Genomic DNA, 12,372 nt, shown 5'->3' on the forward strand with positions numbered 1-12,372 from the left:
CCAAGCATCTGTGATAGTTTAATGAACAGTAAGCGATTGCTTCTGTCGATAGTATAGGAATATTAAGAAAAGTAAGTGGAACTGTAGCTATTGCTGCTGTGAAGACTTAAGGATTATCTGTCAACGCGATGATCACCAAAGAAGCTTGTGCGTGTGAAATAATATACATTCAGGGAGTGTTAATCTCCAGTGATAATAAGTTTACTGAAACTATATGATCGAATACGGCGCTTGCCTGTGAAGTTAGTGTTTGTAAACTGACAGTTCACAGGAGAACAAATGAACTGCATTAGAAAATTAGAATCGATTGCAACTGTCCACAGGCATAAAGACTCGCTGGTTGTTTTTGGCGTGAGCTAAATTCTATTTAAGAGAATTTAATTAATTAGCTTAGTGTGTGTTTATAAAATTAGACTTAATAAGAAAGTTCTTCATTGAATTTATAATAATGTGTCATTTTCCAGTTGGATTTGTTTATTGTTATATTGCATTCATATATGTTCATGAGAAAATGCGGCAATCGGAGTATAAAAGAGAAAAATTTGATCGTCAATCACTACTAACAAAGATTAATTTCAGCTGGAGAGGTCATGCAGCAAGACTTAATTAAACGTTCTCTTTCAGTAAAATTTCATTGTAATCATGTATGAATAATATATAATTTTTTTTGTAAATTGTCTCAAATAATAAAGTTTTTAATATTCTGACATGATATCCACATTCGTACTTGAAAGCAGATTAGGAAAGACTCAGATCTACTTCCACCTGGAAAAGCCAACGAAACACACACACAAAAAAAAATTAAAACCAGGATTAGAACCTTTCGACTTACTCAAGATGGATGAAATTATCCATGTTTTCAAAATTGTTTTCCGATCTGGAGTTGTGATATTGTGCAACTACAGTATCGATTAAGACACCTAGGTGTGGAAAGTATAAGACGAATGGATTTTCCCATTCCTCAGATGGAAGACTGGATGGCTCAGGTCCATATTTGAGTTCAAAATGAATCTGGAGACATTCGACTAACCCTTCTCTTCCAGGAATCTTTAATAGTTGACCATTCCTTAGACGAATTTCGATTGTTTCATGCCACAATCCTGAGTACCTGTTACTGAGGTTCCTTCTGGTCTCTCAAATCCGTTACGTCTCCTGTCCGGTACGCCAATGCGACGCCTGTCCTCCGTGCCATATCCCATGTTCCTGTTCGATCAGTTTCACCACAGTTCAACAAGACATCGATGAAGAAAATTTTTCAGAAGATTGTAAAAATTTGCATGTGTAAAGATTTTTTTTTTTTTGGCTATGAGGCAGATTTTATCTTTCCTATGAATTCTAGAATATCTTTCAAATTTCTAAATTATTCTGTCTATCCTGTCATCTATGATATCTAGTTGGGGTGTAAGCCTCCAGGTTTTCCGGGATTTCCCTGTGAAGGCCAGTTCCTGAATAGGTAGACCTGATTAACAACTATGTAAGTCCATCTTCCCTGGTTGTGTACGTGGGATGCGGGTATGCCCCAGTACACGTGAAAGCAACAACTAGGTATCTAGGTAACGAAGATCGGTGTCACCTATACCAAATCTCTTTCAATTCTTGTAATAAAAATATCTTACTAACATCTTAAAATTTATAGGAACATATGTTCCACAAATTCTAACGAGTTACCTAAGCCAATAGTTAGCTCTCAAAGTGGATACATATCAATTTTGCCCGCTGCGAGGGGCGATGTAATGTCTCTTGCAGCGGTCTCTCCGCGATATGTTCACAAATTTTATAAATTATATAACTCAGTACATATCTCGAACTATCTCTTCTTATCTTACCGATTCCTAAACTTTAATATACGATGATTATCAATGCAAAGTAGTTTCTAGCCCTATTATTCCTTCTACAATCATGGCTGACACTCAGAAAACTGAGAAGCCAGAAGCAAAAACCTCTGAAAAGGCAGAAAAAGTAGAAACACCAGAGAAATAGAGTGATGCAGCGTCCAAGAAGTTACCTGCAGTGCCTGAATCAGTGCTAAAAAGGCATAAACGCAGTGATGCATCCAAAGTTGCTGAGTTGAAAGCAACTCTTAAGCAAAAGGCATTTAAGTACAAGAAGAGGAAAGAGATTCTCAAAAGAGCTGATAAATACGTTCTGGAGTACCACAGGAAATTGCGAGATGAAGTTCGTTTCGCTCGGCAAGCAAGAAACTGTGGGAACTATTATGTCCCTGGGGAAGCACGTTGTAACCTCTCCACACGAAAAATGTTAAATATTAATGAAAAAGGAGCCAAGTGTAACCTCCCTACAAAATATAATAATTGAATAATGTGAGCCAACTGTAGCCTGCCCAAAAAATAATAATTAAATGAATTTTTCTTAATATTGTAACCTCTGAACAAAATTGGCTCCGATTTATAGTTTGTGTGCAGAAATGCATTCACATTTAATGTTACCACAAAATTCTTTTCTCATATAATGTCAAGTTCGAAATAGAAAATTTCCTAAACACCAAAATAATAAAAAACTTTTGTAACCTGATGAATTTATAAGGACAGCGGCGCTGACCTTCGGCCCTGTATTATGAAAAAAAAGCAAAAATTCTTACCTCAATAAAACTGCAATTATATCTGCTCTTAATTAGTCATTTTTCGACACAGCTTCGTGCAATGCTGGCGTATATTTTTTTTTTATTCTTGGAAGCAATGATAATGCATTGGAAATTGAAATGAATACTTATCTTTAAAAGAGTTACTTTATATTATAAAAATTATTATTGGGGCACATTTTTCTGAACAAATTAAATTAGAATTAACATACATTATTAAATATGGGCAAGGCTGCTTCTTTACCTTCTACAACAATACTCATCCACCAGAGCCCTGACCAGAGTCGCGAGCAGAGCACACAGCCGACGCATGCCAACTCCCGTAGACTACTCCAGACTACTACTGTCGACTCGCGCAGACAAGTGCAGACTAGCGACAAGCAACAACTAACGATAAACTACTCTCTGGTCAGAGATTCTGTCATGCCTCGCCCATCGCCGGCAAAGCATACGTCTTACATAACCCTCCACTGGGGGGGGGGGGGGGGGGGGGGCAAAAATTTGGCAGTGATGGTGAGTCAATTGGACTTGCCATGAGAAACAAATTTTTCTTAATTAACTTAGTTTACAATCACAGATTATTTACATATATATAACTGCAGAACATGAAGTAAAATATAGTGCACACGCACTGTAGTACGGAACATATCAGGAAATCACAAAATGTATACGTAATGAGTACAAATCATATTAAGAAATGGCATAAAGTGCACACGCACTGTAAAATTCTCTAGCATTTTTACAACAAATAAACATAATGAGTACAAGTCATATTGACAAATGACAAAAGTGCACACGCACTGTAGTTCAGAACATACCAGCAAATCACAAAAAATGTATATGCAATGAATACAAATCATGTTAACAAAATGACGAAAGTGCACACGCACTGTAGTACAGAACATATCTGGGAATCACAAAATTTATACGTAATGAGTACAAATGGCATAAAGTTCACACGCACTGTATATGTCTTTATCATTTTACAAGAATTAGGAAAGGAATGGGAAGGATTGCGTCATGGTTGTAGCACTTTAGGTTGCACGCAGCTGCACTGAAAGTCCATATCTTTTTATAGAAGCACAACACCAAGTGAGACAATCTGAAGTTCTTTTCCTCGAAGTATTAATCAGTGTAGCCAAGACACTGAAATGTCGTAATAATATTCCATGCTATCATTTTGGTAGTACACTAGGTACACCAAACAGTGGGACCATAATAACATCTCCATCGCTCAAGGTGCTGGACAGCATGTCGTGTCAACACCATGTTCTTGTAAAGTACACCAACGTAGAATTAGTGCAAAAACCAAATATAGTGCTCCATGATCATGAGAATAGACAGGACAAACGGATATTGCAGTAATTTCTGGTAATGAAGTCAGAAGGTGAAGGACATTAAGTCACATAGTAGTCTTCATTGAGAATTACACTAGTCTAACAACTGATTTGAGTAATTGGTGGCACTCATCGCCCAGTTACTGAACATTTCTGTGCCATGTATGTAGTATTACAGAATAATGTTCATAAATTATCTAAATATAGTAATTATTGGCACTCATTGGCCAGTTACAAACCATCAGAAGTCATCATTCAAAACAGGAGCTAATGAATGGCATAGTATTAACATAATTCACTTAATTATAGTAATCATTGGCATCATGGGTCATCTTATTACAGGAATCAGCGGCATTCATTGGCCAGCTACAAAGCATTTATTTATGCATTATTCAGAAGTGATCATTCAAAATGAGTTAATTATTGGCATAGCATTTATACATAATTAATCTAATTATAGTAATCATTGGCATAATAGGTCATCTTATTACAGTAATCAGTGGCATTCATTGGCCAGCTATAAAGCATTTTTTTGTGCATTATTCAGAAGTCATCATTCAAAAATGAGTTAATTATTGGCATAGCATTTATACATAATTAATCTAATTATAGTAATCATTGGCATCATAGGTCATCTTATTACAATAAGCAGTGGCATTCATTGGCCAGCTACAAAGCATTTTTTTATGCAGTATTCAGAAGTGATCATCCAAAATGAGTTAATTATTGGCATAGCATTTATAGAGTATAACAAAAATATTATTTACAGAAATTATGTACATACTATTTATGCATTATTACAAAGCATCATTCAGTATTATTCAGAAGTCATTATTGAAGTGACATACTATTCATAGCTGATCAGTATTACTCAGAACTTTTTCTTTTTGCTAGCAATGCATTGCTTTAGGATCGATAATTAATTACTGGGGAATAACAATATTTGCTTTTGAGTTATTGCTGCAAATGAAGATGTGTAACGTCATTCGTCATGAGTCAGCTGTAGCAAGGTTATGAAAGAAGTAGAGTATATGTGATCACATTCATAAATGACATAGCTTTAATGAACAACTGCTTATAGCACATTAATTTCATCAATAATTTCTCCTGCAAAATATACAAAATGGATTATTAAACAGAAAGAAGAAACGCATATTATGCTGAAAAGTAGTGAACTTCGAATTAACAGGTAGGGAAATGTGTATAAAAAATATATATGTTCTCTAGCTGTCCTTTCCAAAACCTTCAGTCATCATACCATGCGATATAAGACATACTGTCAAAACGAACTGCAACAAATACGTAAATAACTACACTGCATCTCTTAACTAACAGTAAATATATAAACTTCATCATCATCTGCATAGAAAAAACTTCATTTTCCATATTATCATAACTCCATTATTATCATCACCTGTAAAGAAAAACTTCATTATCCATAGTAGCATATTTTTCATCATTATTCATCACCATTCATTATCATCTGCAAAAAAGTCACTTCATTATTCATTATACAACTATTCCTTATTTCTAGCATATTTCACCACTAAAACTAAGATCTGTAGTTCTGTCTGACAGCATGCTAAATCGCCTCATATTCTAAAAGAAAAAATTAGTTAAGACTGCTATTCTACGATGTGTATAGTATATTCTTGTTAATACTTGTTAATTCTGATCCATTTACTCTTCGTCACGACGTATTGCAGCTTCTTTCGTTCATTCCGAAGGTGAAATTCCCATTTCTGTTTAATTTATTTCGTTTACACGTTATTTCTTTCTGAAAATGATGAACAAAGATTGATGTCTTGCATTTAATTCATATACCCATTAAATAAAAACTGGTTTATAGTAACATGATTGAGCATACAGCATAGCATGACAGAAAACGTAATATGTTAAAAACATCGACAGTGTTCAGAAGCAAAAATGTACACAGTGTATCATAATGTAGCAGCAAAAAAATGTAAAATTGTCACGATGTTGAGATATCATGAAACAAAAATGTTAAAGTCAACTGGTGCTTGTTATATCTTAACTATTTCATAGTGCATACAAACAAAACAGGAAAACAAGCATACATACATAAAAAATGGAAAATATGCACGGTCTGATATATGATGACAAGAAATGTGACCTTCTTTGTGTTCAGCTTGTATGTTGTGTAGCTAATAGAGGCGAGAATTGAAGACTTTAATGGTGAGAGAATTTAATAAAATTAATATGTCACTAGATAAAATTGCAGAATTATTCATAAGATACGTAAGTTTATCTGGAAAAATGTGCATGGTCTGATGTGTAACGACAAGAAAAGCGACCTGCTAACCTTACCTTGCCAGGCACTTGCCAAGAAAAAAATACGATCATCATCAGTAAGTAGTCACATAAACATAATTGCATAAGTGGTCATAAAATGTGGAAGTTCATCTGGAAAAATACGCACGGTCTGATGTGTAACGACAAGAAAAGCGACCTCCTAACCTTACCTCGCCGGGAACTTGCCAAGAAAAATACGACAATCATCAGTAAGTGTTCATGTGGATATAATTGCATAAGTTGTCATAAAAAATTAGGAAATGGCATTACAGTGTGATAAATCATAAAGTATGTTCATTCAATAAAAGGTTTGATGTTGGATATGTGGTGGTTCCCTTTGGTTTTCCTGGTTCTCAAAGTTTCGACATGTACTACATTGGGGTGAGGAATGCTGCGAATCCGATATGGACCTGCGTATAGTAGTTCAAATTTACTGCACCTACCTTTTCCTCTATTGGATAAATAGTGTGTACGTACTAATATCTTCTGTCCAATGTGAAAGTCACGGCGTATACAAACCTGTTTTTGCTGTCTTCTCCGGCGCTCTGCGGCACGTTTGATGTTGTGCAGCGCAATGTCAATTATTTCATGGTGTCGTAGTCGACGAGATGTAGGAAATGTTACTAATTCTTTAATTTTGTTAGGTGGTTCAACATTTTTCAGTATAACAGACGGAGATAGCATAGTAGATTCATTTGGTATGGAATGAATTACATCTTGGAATGAGAGTATGTGTGTGTCGCAATCAATATGTTTTTTATGGCAGTATATTCTACACAGTTTACCAATTTCTTTCATTAATCGTTCACAAGGGTTCGAAGAAGCATGGTACCTGGATATATAGACCGGAGAAATGTTTTTAGCTCGTAACATACGTGTCCATATAGCAGATCGAAACTGTGCTCCATTGTCTGAAATTACTTTCAACACACGCCCTACATGAAATAGAAAATGTTTTACAAATGCTTTCGAAACAGTTTTAGCAGTAGCTTTGCGTAACGGAGTGAAGGTAACAAATTTTGAAGTAAGTTCAACAGCGACAAAGATGTAGCAAAAACCTCTATTAGTTCTGGGAATCGGACCAAAAATGTCTACAGCGGCCATATGTCTCAATTTAACAGGTACAATGGGATGTAATGGAGGAACATGTGAAGTCGTGTCTGATTTAGCTTTCTGGCAGATTTTACATGACGCTAAAACTCGTCGTATACGTTTCTCCATGTTGTAAAATAACAGTTCTGTCTCAGTATAAGAAAACATTTTCTGGCTCCGTAATGTGCGTAACTTAAATGAGTATACCAGATTAATTTGTTAACAAGTTCGTCAGGAATGCATAATAACCAATTGTTGCTGTCAGGATGAGAGCGGCGAAACAGAATGTCGTTGCGTACAGTGTAATGGTTTCTAATGGTAACATCATTCCTATCTTGCCAAAAGTGTTTAATTTCTTTCCACACGTTGTCTTTACTCTGCTCTTGTACTATGTCTTGTAATGACGACGAAATGAAATTTTCAAATGCAACTTGTTGAATGTACATGACGCTGAAATTTGCTTTGCAGAAGTTGGTTGCGATGTCTTGCTGATTGTTGCTGAGAGAACGGGATACTGCGTCTGCTACAATATTTTGTGTGCCGGGAATGTGAACAATTGTAAAATTAAATTCCTGTAAATAAAGTTTCCATCTACTTAATCTGTCGTGTGTAAATTTAGCCGAAAGTAAAAATTGTATCGCTCTATGATCTGTGTAAACGGTGGTATGTCTTCCATAAAGAAAATGCCTAAATCTGGTAAAAGCCCACACAACACATAATGTTTCAAGTTCTGTAACAGAATAATTTCGTTCAGCAGGTGACAGAATGCGACTTGCAAAAGTGATGTTTTTAATTACTGTACAACCATCTTCTTCAATTTCCTGAAAAATATGTACGTCTAAAGCGGTGTTCGAACTGTCGGTGGCAATAGAAAGTATAGTGGTAAGATCTGGGTGCGATAAAAGTGGTGCATTCAACAAAGCATGTTTCAAATAACATCCTCGTGAACAAGATTCTGCGTGTCAAAAATATTGCTTGCGTTACTGGAATATGCAACCTGTACTGTATCTAGTCAAATTCTATCTGACGTATTATTATTTTCAGGAGGATGCTGTGGCATTTCCACTATTTGTACTGTTCTGTTATTTCTTCCTGACGTATTACGTTCTGGATGATACCTACTGTCTGGTTCATTCATGATAATATGTTGTTGCTGATGTTCTTGCTGCTGATGAGATCGACTGTTATTAAATGTACGCTGAAAATTGTGCTCATTATTTTTACGTCTGTCATGATAGTCATTTCTATACGGCGCATTGCGATAGGAATTGAAATAGTGTGTTTTCTGTACGTACTGATTCCCTTGTTGCTGTGCGTTACTATTTGTTGGAGCTGATGTTATACGTGTACGCGGCGAAACGTTAAAGCTTAGTTGACCTTGTGCATTGCATTGTTGGTTAGGTATGCTAACCGGCTGGCTTGCATGCTGTTGCGGTGAAAAACCTCTATTGTTACTAAAATGTGTTTGCGACTGCTGAAAATTTTGACGATTGCTGAAAATGCTATACATACTGATGATTACAATTTTATCTGTATTAAAGTTCTCGTGGTTGTCATTTCTGGAGCGTCTAATGAAAAATTGTCGCTTTCGGTAAAACTTGTCTTATCGGGTTTTCTTTACTCATTTCTTAATCCTAGATAGAACAATAGTTGAAGAGCTGTTTTAATAGATATAAAGGATAGTAGAAGAGAAGTCAGCAGTGCAGAAAACTAAAGATGAAACAGCACTACTACGGCTCGAGGCCCTGTGCACGCTACGGCACATATTCATTAAAGCATAATGAATCCCCTGAGGTCAATTACGCGCTGCAAATAAATTTTAGCTTTTGCGTTACAGGCAATGGCGGTAAAAATTCAGAAGCAAATTGCTGTATCCAAGCTAATTCTAATTTCTGCATTACAGGCAATGCTGATGAAAGTACAAAAATAAATTGTCGTATAGGGTTCAAAGCGTGTACCTGTTCTGTCATTTTCAAATACCTTAGATTTTTTTACAGATACAAATTGCTTATAATCAACGTTCTCTTCACTGAATGTGTGAACAGGTTCACGATTGCATAAGAATCTGTTTGTCTGTGTCGCTTCGTATTCTAAGTCACGTAGTCTCTGTAAATTACTGGCTGTGTGAGTGTGACAAATACTCGCAACGTGGCGTATGCTGTGACGTATTAGTGAGTGAAACAATTTTCATTTCTGTTACTTTAATACGTTCGTCAATTTGGCTGTTCTGCTGTTCACATTTCTTATCGACTTCCGTATCCACAGTGTGTGAAAGTTCTGGTGACTTTAAATTAAACTCGTCGCGTAACTGTGTTGCGTTTTTAGGACATTGTTCAGCGACTGCACTAATTTCATCTCTAACTGATTCTGTTGTGGCTGCATGCGTATTATTTAATTCTTGTGCAACAGATGTAGTTTCTTCACTACTGTTACTCGCACAAACCTTAGTTTCGTCACGTAATTGTTCTTTAGTATCATCACGTTGCACCGTAACGGCTGTAATCTGTTCACTAACTTGTTTATTCTGTTCATTAAGGTTGTCGTGTTTTTCATTTGACTGTTTGAAACTTTCATTAAATTGTTTGCGCGATTCAGTAGGTCGTTTGAACTGATTATCTAGTATTTCATTCCGCTGTTTGAGACTTTCATGAATTTGTTTGTTCGATTCATTGAGTCGTTTGTAATTGTAGTCTTGTTTTTTATTGTTTTCAATAATTTGCTGTTTGAGAAGGTCTTCTTGTTCTTTCTTGTACTGTAGAAATAATGCTATTAATTGATCCAAGGCAGTATTACCTACTCTATTCTCGGTGCTGTGTGATGGTGTATCTGCTTTTGTCGCGTTTTGTGTAACCAGTTGGTCATTCTCTGATTCTTGAAAAACTTCGCCACTTGGATGTGCACTGTTATTCACTACACCGGAATTAAATAAATGACGTATTCTGATTACACTGTTCATTTTCGTTAGAAAAATTTGTCTGTTCGTTACGTAAGTTTTGCAAACCGGGTGTGTCAAACTGAGCAGCGTTCATTGTAACAGAACGTGCCGCGTCATCCATTGTCGTTAAATTAACAGAGGACACAATTGAATTTATTTGCTCATCATTAGCATTAAAATCATTACCGGTGATCAGTACGCACTGATTGTAAATGGGGGACTGTCATTGTTACACTGCGTGTCGCAAGTACCATCGGTCAAATTATTCGAGTCGGTTATTGCACTCATTACACATCGCGATGTACTGTTAACAGTTTTTCGCGGCATTTTTCACAAAACAAAATTAAGCACAAATGAAACAAGGACAATGCAAAATGCAACAAACACAAATACAAGAAAGAGCAAAAAATTGCCGATGATCTGTGAAAGCAAAAATGACAAATTTGTAAATGCGTTGCGCCAGGTGCAAACTACATTTAAGTAAATAAGAGCAGATTTATGACTACTTATCAGAAAATTCACAAAGAAATACGATCCTGGCCGGATGTCGCCAAGTGTAACCTCCCCACAAAATATGTTAAATGAAAATGGAGCCAAATGTAACCTCCCCAAAAAATAATTAAATGATTTTTTTTAATATTGTAACCTCTGAACAAAATTGGCTCCCATTTATTGTCTGTGTGCAGAAATGCATTCACATTTAATGTTACCACAAAATTCTTTTCTCATTTAATGTCAAGTTCGAAACAGAAAAATTCCTATACATCAAAATAATAAAAAAGTTTTGTAACCTGATGAATTTTATGAGGACAGCAGCGCTGACCTTCGGCCCTGTATTCTGAATAAAAAAAGCAAAAATTCTTACCTCAATAAAACTGCAATTATATCTGCTCTTAATTAGTCATTTTTCGACACAGCTTCGTGCAATGCTGGCGTATATTTTCTTTTTTTTTTTTTTTAATTCTTGGAAGCAATGATAATGCATTGGAAAAATTCTTTAAATTGAAATGAATGCTTTTCTTTAAAATACTTTATATTATAAAAATTATTATTGGGGCATTTTTTGAACAAATTAAATTACAATTAAAATACATTATTAAATATGCGCAAGGCTGCTTCTTTACCTTCTACAACAATACTCATCCACCAGAGTCTTGACCAGAGTCGCCAGCAGAGCACACAGCCGACGCATGCCGACTCCCGCAGACTACTCCAGACTACTACTGTCGACTCGCGCAGACAAGCGCAGACTAGCGACAAGCAACAACTAACGATAAACTACTCCCTGGTCAGAGATTCTGTCATGCCTCGCCCATCGCTGGCAAAGCATACGTCTTACAACGTTTGGCCTTTGTCATTCGTATTAAAGGTGTTAACCAGGTAGCTCCCAAGGTGCGAATAGTCCTGCAGCTGTTCAGGCTGAAACAGATGAACAACGGCATCTTCCTGAAACTGAACAAGGCAACAATAAATATGCTTTGTATGTGTGAACCATATGTGACTTGGGGAATACCAAACTTGAAGAGTGTGCGTGAGTTGATATACAAGAGAGGATCTGCTAAGATAAATGGGCAGAGAATACCAATTACTTCTAATGAGAAGAAAATGGGCAAAATGGCCATAATCTGTGTTGAAGACTTGATCCATGAAATCTTCACTGTTGGACCTAAATTTAAGTATGCCTCAAACTTCCTCTGGCCATTTAAGCTCAATACACCAACTGGTGGTTTACGCAAGAAGACAAATCATTATGTTGAAGGTGGTGACTTTGGAAATACGGAGGACAAAATAAATGAACTGCTCCGCAGAATGGTGTAATTGAAAGACTTTAATAAATATGTAATTAAACGTGAAAAAATTTTTTTTTGTATTTAAAAAATTTAAAAACCTCTCTCACACCGGCCTGATTTAGCTCCACTGATCAGGATAATAAAAACATGCGTATGTTAAGGGAATTTTCATTCACAAAGCGGGCTTATCACATTCACACAGTTCAATACTGTTCTGTCCTGATTAAATTGAGCTTAACTTGAATTCCATAAGGCAGTGAAGCAATTTCGAAGTCTCGGTGCGACGAAAATTGTCAGTCGATCTCC

General features: G+C 36.0%; 1 pseudogene; it reads left to right on the top strand.

The window, feature by feature from the left end:
• Positions 1 to 1,899: 1,899 nt before the first annotated feature.
• On the top strand, positions 1,900 to 12,128 carry LOC124712164 (annotated as a pseudogene).
• Positions 12,129 to 12,372: the final 244 nt, after the last annotated feature.

Source organism: Schistocerca piceifrons, chromosome 8 (assembly GCF_021461385.2).
Source record: "Schistocerca piceifrons isolate TAMUIC-IGC-003096 chromosome 8, iqSchPice1.1, whole genome shotgun sequence".
NCBI classification, from domain to species: Eukaryota; Metazoa; Arthropoda; class Insecta; order Orthoptera; family Acrididae; genus Schistocerca; species Schistocerca piceifrons.